This window comes from Lithobates pipiens, unplaced genomic scaffold (genome assembly GCF_037356315.1).
Source record: "Lithobates pipiens isolate NorthernLeopardFrog02 unplaced genomic scaffold, aLitPip1_a1.2 Scaffold_18, whole genome shotgun sequence".
In the NCBI taxonomy this organism is placed as follows: domain Eukaryota; kingdom Metazoa; phylum Chordata; class Amphibia; order Anura; family Ranidae; genus Lithobates; species Lithobates pipiens.
The window spans coordinates 642686899-642699792 of NW_027507758.1; the positions used below are offsets into that span (position 1 = coordinate 642686899).

General features: G+C 42.1%; 3 protein-coding genes across 3 annotated transcripts in view; all 3 read right to left on the reverse strand.

The window, feature by feature from the left end:
• Positions 1 to 12894, reverse strand: part of LOC143989636 (uncharacterized) — a 353768-nt gene that overhangs the window by 263363 nt on the left and 77511 nt on the right. The window lies entirely within an intron of this gene.
• LOC143989712 (uncharacterized) overlaps positions 1 to 12894 on the reverse strand; it is a 111602-nt gene that overhangs the window by 93749 nt on the left and 4959 nt on the right. The gene's annotated exons all lie outside the window — the stretch shown is intronic.
• Positions 1 to 12894, reverse strand: part of LOC143989726 (uncharacterized) — a 71034-nt gene that overhangs the window by 55887 nt on the left and 2253 nt on the right. The gene's annotated exons all lie outside the window — the stretch shown is intronic.

Genomic DNA, 12894 nt, shown 5'->3' on the forward strand with positions numbered 1-12894 from the left:
CTGAGTGCGGGAAATGTTTTTCACAGAAGTGCAGTCTTTACAGACATAAAAGATCTCACACAGGGGAGAAGCCGTATTCCTGCCCTGAGTGCGGGAAATGTTTTTCACAGAAGTGCCATCTTTCCACACATCAGAGATCTCACACTGGGGAGAAGCCATATTCCTGCCCTGAGTGCGGGAAATGTTTTTCAGACAATTCCAGTTTTAACAAACATCAGAGATTTCACACGGGGGAGAAGCCGTATTCCTGTCCTGAGTGTGGGAAATGTTTTTCACAGAAGTCCCATCTTTATAGACATCAGAGATCTCACACGGGGGAGAAGCCGTATTCCTGTCCTGAGTGTGGGAAATGTTTTTCAGACAATTCCAGTTTTAACAAACATCAGAGATCTCACACGGGGGAGAAGCCATATTCCTGTCCTGAGTGTGGGAAATGTTTTTCAGACAATTCCAGTTTTAACAAACATCAGAGATCTCACACGGGGGAGAAGCCACTTTCCTGTCCTGAGTGAGGGAATTGCTCCTTACTGAAGTCCTGTCTTCCTGTACATCAGGGATCCCACACAACCCTTGAGGTGTATTAGTGCCTTGAGTGTGGGAAATGTCTTCTATATGAATGTTGCTGGACATCACAGCTCTCATGTGGGGAAGAAGCACACCCTGATATACACCTCAGATATACTCCATGGCTGATCTTCATCATGGAACAAACAGTTCCAGGGGTGTGGAGATTTTTTTAAAAACTACTCAATCAAGGGACCAAATCGGGGTCTCATATACTTGTCTCTTATGACAATCTCCTTGTCCTGATAAAATAAAAGATAATTTTAACTAAAACCGTATAAAAATCTGAGGTGCTTTTAGGAATGTCGGGTATTTTTTAACTTGGATGCTCAGTACAAGCGCATGCTGAGCAGACAAATCACGCTCCGGTGTCCGCTCTGTTAAAGGAAAAGTTCACGTTCTATAAAAAATAATAAATTCACATTTTCTCCAGGTAAAATTTTTTGAATTTACAATATTTTATTTTTTATTTTTAGGAGCCTGGAAAGCATTGCAGCCATGATGTGCTGATGGCTGGTGCTATGCAGGACTCCTGCAGACTGTCCGTGTAATCTGTCTGCCTGTACATTATACGGGAAGGCAGTTACAGTGACAGGAAGAACCAATCATCTACCAGAGAGCTCACAAGCCGACATCGGCAAAGGACAGAACTCTGTGAATGAATGGCACGGCCGCGCTCTTTTCATAAAGTGACAGCCGGTACCGGGAACTTCTCCCCGCACTGCTGTCACACAGAGGACTCGGATCACTGAGCCACTGCAGGAACAGGAACATGGAACATCTTCCCGAAGGTGAACGTTTCCTTTAACTCTTACACTGCCAGAGCCGTTTTTGTGTTTTTTGACCACATATGAAAAATAATTTTAGGCCTGAAGATTATATAAAACCCCCAAAACATTATATATTATTTGAAAGCAGACACCCTGGGGAATAAAATGGCAGTAGTTCCATATTTTTATGTCACATGATATTACTGAAAAAGTCTAGAAAACACAATTTTTTTGTAAAAAACACACTTATCTTAATCTTAGGGGGCAGAAAAACACAAAAAGTTAACCATTTTTTTTTACAATATAAAAGCCGAGTAAATAGATACCCAACATGTCAAACTTTAAATTTGTGTGCGCCTGTGAAATGGTGACTAACTTCATTTTATGTGCTTGGGTGTAGCTTTTATTTTGTACAAGTAAAAAAAAATGTTGTTTTTTTTCTTCATGCATATGTCTATTATCATAACTCATGACCAGCTGACTGTGCAAACTACTTTGACCCCGCCATTTATCGCCGTCTCCTTGCTATGTCCCCCAAGCATTGTGTAAGTGGCACAGATGATAATTTATGATGTTATAAAATTATGCGATTGCTATGTATTTGTATTCTGTATGTTTTTTTAGTTAGGATGATTTTCTTTGCTGACAAGGCATAAAAGGTCCTGAAGAAGCTTATTGATGTGAAACGCGTCAACCTCTTGGACAATTCGGCAAAGCTAAATGAGTCATTATGAATCTATATGGCCTAATGTTTGATGGATTTGTTCCCATGTGGTTTTAACACAAAATTTTACTATTTGTAATAAAGATTTATACTTTGTTATTTTTGTGTTTGCCCTTTTTTGTACCAATAAAGTCCGACATACAAGTTTCTTTTCTGAAATGATATATACAGTATATTGGATGCGGTACATTAATAGTAGCCAAATCTTCCTCTTTATATATATAAAAAAAGAATAATAATTTGAATGTGACCAGCATTCTCCCGGCTGTGATGAATATCGGATGTATATTATTTCATACACTGATTTCCTTGGCGCCATCTAGTGGCCATAATGCAGTATTGTGATTTTTTTACTGGTGGAGGTATGTCACGAAAAATACCCCATTATGGTCACTAGATGGAGCTGCCCATCATAGGAAATCACTTTGCTACATTATGGACAGAATTTGGATGAATGCTTGTCAAGTAGATCCCCTCAGTTTTCTTCATCAGACATGTCTTCATACAGATAACTGAGATCATCCTCATACACTGGTGAGTACAGAACACACTGAAGGGTATAAATTAATCAAAACAACAATATTAAACCTGAAAATTTGCATTTTGCCATTAGATGGCGCTAAGAATCATTATCGTCATCTAATGAACAAATGTAACATTGTTTATTTTAATTTGATGGAAAAGTTTCAACCAGCTCAGCAGATCTCTTATTTCCTTCAATCCCCCCATCCACACAGAGGGGATGTACATGCATTGTCACCGGGCAGATTGTTATGTATATTATTTATAAATAGACCCCTAAATGTCAGGAGACGTTTATATAAAGATGGGAAGTATGTAGCAGATAAATGAATAGACCTCCTAGCAATGTTATTACCAGGCTGCAGCTAGGGGGAGCTCTAATGTTTAGAGTGTGACCACAGCAGAGTGATCCCATCTAGCTCATATTAACCCTTTCACTGCCAGAGCTGATTTTCCATTATTTTTGCACACATGGTAATATGGAGATTTTGGGCCTGAAGATTCGATAAAAACCCCAATCACATATTTTCTGAAAGCAGAGGCCCTGGAGAATAAAATGGTGGTAATTGTTAAGGTGTTCCTCGTACACAAATGTCACCTTCATATCTGGGTTTATTTTCTACTTTCCCCCATTTTCTATGGTGTGATCTTTTCTACAATACTTCGTTATACATAAAATAGTGGAAAAATGAGTGTAATAACCACAAGAACACCTCTCCATTCACATTGGTGTCATGATGATAATATACAAACCTTAAAAAAAAGTGAAAAGATGTGCAAACATCACATTCCAAACATTCCTCAAAGTCCATTAATAAGTGTGAAGAAGAAATCACTCCACTCCCTTATATACACCACTTAGTGCTCAGGTCACCCCTCCCCCCTCTGGGTGTCACTCACCGGAACTATATGTCCCCCACTTTCATGGGTAGGAACACACACACATTATACACAATTTTAAGATAAAAGATGAGGTTGTGCTGAGTAAATAGATACCAAACATGTCAAGTAATAACATTGTGTGTGCCGGTGACATGGCAAAATACTGCAGTACCTACAAATCTCCATAGGAGGCGCTTTCCTGCTCATCAGTTTAGAGATAAGTGTGATCTCTGGTGGTAGAATTATTCCTCTCACTCCGACATTCGTGGTGATCTCTCACATGTGTGGTGCAATCACGCTCTACATACACATATACACAGTATGGGTGCGTTTACAGGTATGTGCGGGGCAATGGGGGTCACTTTTCATGTTTTATATAAATTTTATCATCTTTTTTTGAACTTGTTTAATTGTTTTAATACTTTTTTTTATAATTCATATTTATTAACTTGTTTTATTTTTTCTTATTTAGCTGTTTTGCTATTACAAGGATATCATTGGGCAGGTCACAGGTCCTCTTTATGAGACATGGGGGGTGTATTAGACCTCCAATGTCTCCTCTACCCTCCAATGCACAGATGGCGCTCGGTTAGATGCTTCCTTGGCGGTATCATCCGGGGAATGACGGCTCAGAAATGGAAAACACTCAGAGCTGAGGACTGCCGGCTTCATTCAGTGCAGAGGAGATCGGGGGATGGACAGTCTCCTCTCTCTTGGCCTCCTGAAGCTGCTGGATGTGGTCTCGGGGTATCAGGACAAGTGGGAGAGCCCAGGAACCACTCTGGGGGTCATGGTGGGGGGATCGGGCTGTCTGCAGTGTAAATGGGATGAGGCAGCTATACAGCCCCCCGGATCACTCTTAGCCCTTGTACACACGATCGGAGATTCCGTCGGAATGTTTCCTATCGGACCGTTTTGACGGATATACCGACTGTGTGTGGTCTCCACCGGACTGTTTCCGTCAGAATATCTGACAGACCAACTTTTCCAACTTGCAGGTAAAATTTTCCGACAAAATGCTCCTATTGGACATACTCCGATCATGTGTAGCCTACTCCGACGGACAAAGTGCCACGCATGCTCAGATCAAATTCCTAGACCAAAGCTATTGGCTACTAGCCTGAACGTAGTCCCGTCGTAACAAAATAACGTCATCACGTTCTGTACAATCGGATTTTCCGACAGCTTAGTCCGACCGTGTGTATGCAACATCACTTCCGGACCTCTTCCGGAATTAATCCGTCGGAATTACTCAGACGGATTTGGTTGTCGGAATCTCCGACTGTGTGTACAAGGGCTAACAGTGCAGCTGGGAGCCGGCTGAAGAAAACAAGCACCGCTACTGCCGCCATCAGCTTGTGATTAACCCTTCACTCTCTGGTTGTGCTATGTACCTCCAAAGAGCTCAGCTGGTTACATATCATGTCTGGGGGGTCCTAATCCTGGGGGCCCTAATGCTGTATGTGAAGGGACATCTCTGTGATGTACAAAAAGTGCTGCAGCTGTGCTGACATTTACTAAGGAAAAATGACAAGACAGCACATTACCAAAACAGACCCCCCAGAGGTTCTTCTATGTATTTGGGGGACCTTTGGAGGGCCACTAAAGAAGCCGGAAATGAAATGTAATTTTCTGGCAATTTTTTAGTTTTTTTATACAAACACTTTATTGAAGAATAAATCATATACAATACGTGTTCTTTACATAACAAAAGGAGACCTACGTCGTGTAACAGAGTATAATGCTCATGGTAACAAAGGGTATTATGACAAATGATGATATTATCTTACCAGTTGGGCACACTGTAGACAGATATCATCTATATAGTTACACCACTGATGATTACTTGGGGAGGACACATGATAGGGGAGGTCCTGGGGAAAGATAAAGCTGTTGTGTGCCTCACCGCTATATCATGACACTTGTGCTATAAGGGTAAATGCTAGAGAATATACAAACCACAGACAATAAAAACAAATATAAAGTAAACAAGCGAAAGCTCAACAACTCAAAAATGGAACAGAGAAGGTTACAGGACACAGTACTGGGAAGTGCAGTAGCGAGTGCAACTAAGTATAGGGTTCAGTATTGTATAGACTTATGGGACTGAAGTATAATCAGGGGGATCAGGACTTCCATTTCAGGTCATAGATATGCATGGTATCCATGATAGTATGAAAGACTTTCTCCATAAGCTGGGTGGCAGTCATATGCTTAAGGACCTGATCCCAGGGGACTCCAGAACAAGGCAATGCACCAGTGGACTGCACTAAATAATGTGTGTGGGGGGTGACCCCGGGGATATCTGTGAAGAGTAAGCCCATCTGGTGAGTCAGGGTGACCCTTAGAGCTATACAACTCCAAAAAATGTGCAGGTGGGTCCCCCTCCCGGGGTAACCTCTGAAGCAGTTCTCGGAAACAGCAGGGAAGAATTAACTTTAGCCAGGGTATAGTACTACCTCGTGTGTAACGTCACATTTTCTGGCAAATTAAACTGATTCATTTTTCTTTGTAAAGGTCAGTTTTTCTGTAGCCCATCTTACAGCAAGAATTAAAAAAATGTATAGAGACCCCTAAATACATACCAGACCCTCTGAGTGTAAGATGGAATCTAAGGAGGGACTCAAACAAAAAATGTAGGTGACCCCCAGAAAATACGTATGCCCCCATACCAGATCCATAATCCAAGCATGTAGCCTGGCTGCCCAGGAAAAGGGGAGGGGCAAGCATGTGGCTCCACCCCCTTCTTCTGAACCATACCAGGCCATGTGCCCTCAACATGGGGGGCTTCCCTGGGGGGACTCCTTATAGTAAAGCACCTTGTCCCTATGTTAATAAGGACAAGGGCCTCATCCTCACAACTCTGGTCTAGTGGCTGTGGGGGTCTGGGGGGCTTATCAGAATCTGGAAGTGCCCAGTCCCCCCATATGAATGCATTTGGTGTACATTCATTAAAAAAAGCAATAAAGACACCCGATGTCCTTTATTTAAAAAACAAAAAGTCTCTTATTGTAAATCCATCATCAATCATGACGCCAACCCCCCCATTGACCCCCCAATAACCCCCATGACCTGCCACACAGGGGCAATATCTGACGGTAACACTTGCTGACTGATAGTGTCCTGAGCTGTCATCAGCTATATAAAGGAAGGGGCGGGGATAGTGGTGACATCATTCCCCAAATATGGTCATATTCAGACAATGATGTCATGATCTAGACCCCACCCATTTCCCTACATAGCCACGTAAAGGTATGGGCGGGGTGAAGTCGGCAGTTGCTAAGGACACAGCTGTTGCAGGCAGCCGTTGCTTCCCTAGCAACCAGTGACAGCCAGAAGCCGTCACATTTGTCCACATCAAATACTGTAAACATTCGATGTTCAGAAGAATGTGGGAGGAGCCAGAGTTCATCCGATCTTCTGTTCAGACTCGGAGCTCCTCCCTAATGCAGATTATTGTCAGTGTGTGGAAATGATTGTATCTGGCAGACAGGGATCTGAATGTGTGTATCACTGCCCGGCACATCCATGGGATAGAAAAAAAGTCTCATCATTGGAGATAAAAGCCAATCTTTGGCTTCAGTAAAATATAATATGCCCCGTCATTGGTTTCAGTGAGATAAAATAATCTCCATCATTGGTGTCAGTAGGAAAATAAAACCCATTGTTGGTGTCAGTGAGATAAAATAAGCCCCAATGTTGGTGTCAGTGAGATAAAATAAGCCCCAATGTTGGTGTCAGTGAGAATAAAGTATAACTCCAGCCCAGCATTGGTGGTCAGTGGGGGTACTCTTTGTACTAGTGGTGTTCTGGCCAGCCCAGTGGACCCAAGGACTATGCTGTTCCAAGATTCTGGTAAACCCAGATAGCCTCATTATTACAGTTTGGATGATTCTTCCTGAAGGATATAGCCATCCACCATATCTGTGTGGATTTTACCATAAGGTTTGGCGGTTGGTATTATGACACCTCTGGTTGGAGAGCCCATTCTATAGAGAAGGTTACATTTATACTGTATAGAGTATTTTTGATAATCACCATGGACTTTGTACTACTAAATGCGTTCCCAACCCGTGTCTTATTGGGATATAAGATCAGAGATTACCAGAAATATTGACTGCTCCATAAAGTGCAGGGAACACGCATAAACAGCATCGCCCTCGGGGGACAGATGTTTCTTCTTAGTAATCCTCCATATTTAGGACTCCAATCGTAAATCCATAAAATAAAGGAATATAGTGTAATACTGCAAAATAGAAGCGATAATCGCACCCAGGTGAGTGTAGTGACAATACATAGAAATGAGTGTGCAGTCACCGCTCACCAGCCTTCAGCTCCATTTATATGACCCAAAGTACCATGAGAAATAAACAAAAAAGGTGCTCCATAGTGTAGTATTTATTGCAATACTTGGACATACAGTTACAACATCAGGATAAAGTCCAAATGCATAAAAACAACTAAAACAAATAAAATGGATGACCGATTACCTCACATCATATGCCGCCACCTGGTACAATGTTGTGGTGGCCTGACATTCACGCTATAGGACCCTACCCTTCGTGATTTGCACTAATGTGCATCTTCTAATGTTCATCTTCTGAAGGTCCACATTGGTGCAAATCGCAAAGGGAAGCGAATCGTGAACCATACGATTCTGTCAGCCACCTGATTAAGGGGACAGATGTTACCCTCCCCCAATCTGTCCCCTTAATGAGCTGGCTGACGGAATCATATGATTATCCGCTCACATTCATCAACAATTGTTTTGTAATCACATCGACTATTTTATACTTTGTATCATTTTAATTAGTTATAATAAAGCTTTGTGGATATTTTATACATGCAGTTGTTGTTTATGGTGTTTATGCCCTTCAAAATCCCACTAAGAAGTTGGTTTGGTCCAGTGGTCTGTATTCATGGATGTGGGCATACAATCTTCTCCTTTTATCACAATTGTCCTGTACATTTTTTCCAACCTGGGACTTAGACACGGTACTAAAATCCCTATTGCAGCCCCCCTTTGGTCCCACTAAGTCGGGTCCACTCTGGTTTTTAACAATCAAATGAGTCTTTCTTACAGCCATTACAAGAGCCAGGAGGGTGTCAGAGTCGGCTGCCCTATCCTGCAGAGACATTTTGCATCATTTATCCAGATAGGGCGATCCTGTGTCCCTCATCGGGCCTGGCCACTAAAGTCATCTCAAAATTTCACATAGACCGGGAGGTGGTGCTACCTTGTTTCACACAGCCACCGGAACAGACAAACCATCTAGATCTAAGACCACTGGACATGGTCAGCCTAATGTCAATATTAGACGTGTGCACTGACAACAAATGTGTTCGTTTTCATTTCATTCTTTTTTTGTAAATTCGAAAATTTGGATTTCAAAATTTCCGAAATTCAAATTTTCGGGATTTCTGGAATTTGAAAATTTGGAAATGCAAAAATTTGAAAATCCTAAAAAAAGAAAGAAAATCAGTAAAATTTGATATAATAACTATTAAATTATAGGTATTGGAATTTCCTTTCAAATTTGTCTGTTTGTGAATGTAACGAATACAAATTTATCTGAAGTTACGAATTATCCAAAATAACGAATTCCACATCTAAACAAATGGAATGAAACAAATTATTAATAAATAATAATAATAAAAATGCTTTATTATTATTTATTATTATTATATTGTTATGTTCCATTCGTTTATATGCGGCATTCGTTATTTCAGATAATTCGGTATTTCAGAAACATTTGTATTCATTACATTCAAAAACAGCCAAATTTGAAAGGAAATAATTCAATAGTTATTTTTTTTCGAATTTTACAGATTTTCCTTTCTTTTTTCAGATTTTCGGATTTTCTAATTTTTGAATTTCTGAATTCTGAAAATTCAGAATTCGAAAATTCTAAATTCTGAAATTCAAAATTCGGATATTCGTATTTCGGAAATCCAAACATGTAAAATTCGGAAATTTGACATTCAGAAGTTCGTAATTTGAAAAATTCAGAAGTTCGGAAATTTCAGAATTAACGGATTTGTCAAAATACTTTAAAAAGGAATTGGGAACTAAAGGAATTGCACATGTCTAGTCAATATATCTACAGTGGGCTCAGCAGACACGTAAGTCTGAGAGACGATTTATCTTCCCTTGCAGACCTAGGAAAGGGGAGGCAGCTTCATCAAGAGTTCTGGCTACCTGGATCACAAAGGTTATTTCCTTGGTTTACACACAACAAGGCCTTGCTCCTCCGCAGTGTATAAGAACTCACTCCACTAGAGGGATGGGAGCCTCATGGGCATCCCTGGCAAAAGTCCTGGTTGAAGACATATGCAGGTCCGCTAGCTGGAGTTCTTGCAAGACTTTTGCTCATCATTTTAAATGAGATGTACTTTATGCTCGTTCTTCTTTATTCGGAACAGTCGGTGTTATCAGCTTCTTTGTGAAGTTAAAGTGCGGTGAATCATGGAATCTGCCAAATGTGTCTTTTCTTTCCCATCCTATATTGGCTAGGGCAGAGGTCTTCAAACTACGGCCCTCCAGTTGTTCAGGAAGTACAATTCCCATCATGCCAGGAATCTTCAAACTACGGCTCTCCAGCTGTTGTGGAATTACACGTCCCATGAGGCATTGTATAACTCCGCCATTCACAGACATGACTGGGCATGATGGAGTATATCTGAGGTGTATATCAGGGGGTGCTTCTTCCCCACATGAGAGCTGTGATGTCCAGCAACATTCATATAGAAGACATTTCCCACACTCAAGGCACTAATTCACCTCGAGGGTTGTGTGGGATCCCTGATGTACAGGAAGACAGGACTTCAGTGAGGAGCAATTCCCTCACTCAGGAATATGGCTTCTCCCCGTGTGAGATCTCTGATGTCTGTAAAGATTGTACTTCTGTGAAAAACATTTCCCGCACTCAGGACAGAAATACGGCTTTTCCCCTGTGTGAGATCGCTGATGTTTGACAAGCTCTGATTTATGTATAAAGCACTTCCCACACTCAGGACAGGAATATGGCGTCTCCCCCGTGTGAGATCTCTGATGTCTGGAAAGACTGGACTTCTCTGAAAAACATTTCCCACACTCAGGACAGGAATGCGGCTTCTCCCCTGTGTGAGATCGCTGATGTGTATAAAGACTGGACTTCTCTGAAAAACATTTCCAGCACTCAGGACAGGAATGCGGCTTCTCCCCCGTGTGTGATCGCTGATGTATGGAAAGATAGGACATTTGTGAAAAACATTTCCCGCACTCAGGACAGAAATACGGCTTCTCCCCTGTGTGAGATCGCTGATGTTTGACAAGCTCTGATTTATGTATAAAGCACTTCCCACACTCAGGACAGGAATATGGCTTCTCCCCTGTGTGAGATCTCTGATGTCTGTAAAGATTGTACTTCTGTGAAAAACATTTCCCGCACTCAGGACAGAAATAAGGCTTTTCCCCTGTGTGAGATCGCTGATGTTTGACAAGCTCTGATTTATGTATAAAGCACTTTCCACACTCAGGACAGGAATAGGGCGTCTCCCCCGTGTGAGATCTCTGATGTCTGGAAAGATGGAACTTCTCTGAAAAACATTTCCCACACTCAGGACAGGAATATGGCTTCTCCCCTATGTGAGATCTTTTATGCCTATTAAGATAAGATTTATAACGGAAACACTTCCCGCACTCAGTACAGGAAAAGCTCTTCTCTGTTGGAAGGACGGCACCGTCCCTCACAGTCTGAGGTTCCTCAGGATAAGAGGAATACGATGGTCCATCTACACTGTGTGGTGCCGGATGGACATTTGAGGTAGTCGGGTTTTCTCCTGGACTATACTGTGTGATGTCCTCATCTTCTACTTTACAGTCTGGAGACAAAGTGAGACAATCCTCTGAGGTTTTCCTCATCTCCCGTCCATCTACTAAAATAGAAATACAAAGATTATTACTAGACATCAGCTGATTGGTTCCCCTAAACCAGGACTCCGCCCACATCAGGCAGCTTTGTCTCTGAGGATCTTACAATTCCCCCCTCAAGGTAACTAGTAAATGGGTCCTCTGATCTCCTACCAGATCATTTCTTTATTCATGGACCTTAGTCAGAGAGGGAGGAAACAACGAGAACTGTCTTTTATAGGAGTGACAGTGATGAGGGGATTATAGGACGAGTGTCCCCTCCCCCTCTATCACTCATTGCCATCTTCCCAACACAAGAAGTCCTGCACTTCCATATTTAGTCCATGATTTAGTCATGAATAACAGCGGGGCTGAGCCCCACCAGAGGTCAGAGAGTGAGGATGGGGGGAGAACAACCAAGATGAAGACTGGACTGATCCTGAAGACCCCCATCATCGGGTTATTGACTCCTCCCTCATTATCACTTTCTGTTTAAGGTTCCAAAGTGTGAGGATGTTATCACATTATTATCACCATGTAAAAGTCTGTCCTCCAATCACATCATCCGATATAATGTCCAGCTGGTAGGAAATGGGTGTAACAAAAGAGAATACATATTATGTGTATATATAGCAGTGGGGGGAGGGGAGAGAGCAGAAGTCAGAACTATGTAATGTACAACATATTGTATAAGATACAACAGATAGGACTATATAGTATCAGAATGATGTAATGTACACTATAGAGTATATAGTGCAGGGGTCAGGAGTATGTAATGTACAACATAGAGTATATAGTGCAGGGGTCAGGACTCATAATATTGGTACCGTATATACTCGAGTATAAGCCGAGATTTTCTTTTTTTAGGCTGAAAGTGCCCCCCTCGGCTTACACTGGAGTCACCGACGTCTGCCTACCTGATCAGCGTGTCGTGCAGACAGACGGCGGCCATTCCACTGTTCAAAAGCCACGCCTCCCTGTCTGTGATAGGCGTTACACTCAATTTCCCAGCAGTCAGTGTTCCGCCTATCACGGACATCCGCTCATCCTCATACTACGGACGAGGATGAGAGGTGTGGCTTTTGAATCCTGGCATGGCCGTTGTATGTTTTTATGACATGCTGATACATGCAGATCGGTGCAAAATGGCACACAGAGGCTGCAGAAGGACACAGAGGCTGCAAATTGGCACACGGAGGCATGCACAGGACACAGGTAGGCTGCAACGGACACAGGGATGGACACAGGGAGGTATGCAGCTGCAGATGGGCATTGTTGACCCTCTTCCACTCTTTTAAGCTGTAACAGTAGCTGCTGCATGTCTCACCCTCGGCTTATACACGAGTCAATAAGTTTTCCCAGTTTTTTTGTGGTAAATTAGGGGCCTCGGCTTATATTCGAGTCGACCTATACTCGAGTATATACGGTATTCAGTAATCAGTGGAAGATGAAATGATTACATGAGACAAGTTGCAGAGGTCCCACACCGCTGCCTCCCATCTCCTGAGACTGCATTCAGTGACTTGGGTCTGAGACTATAC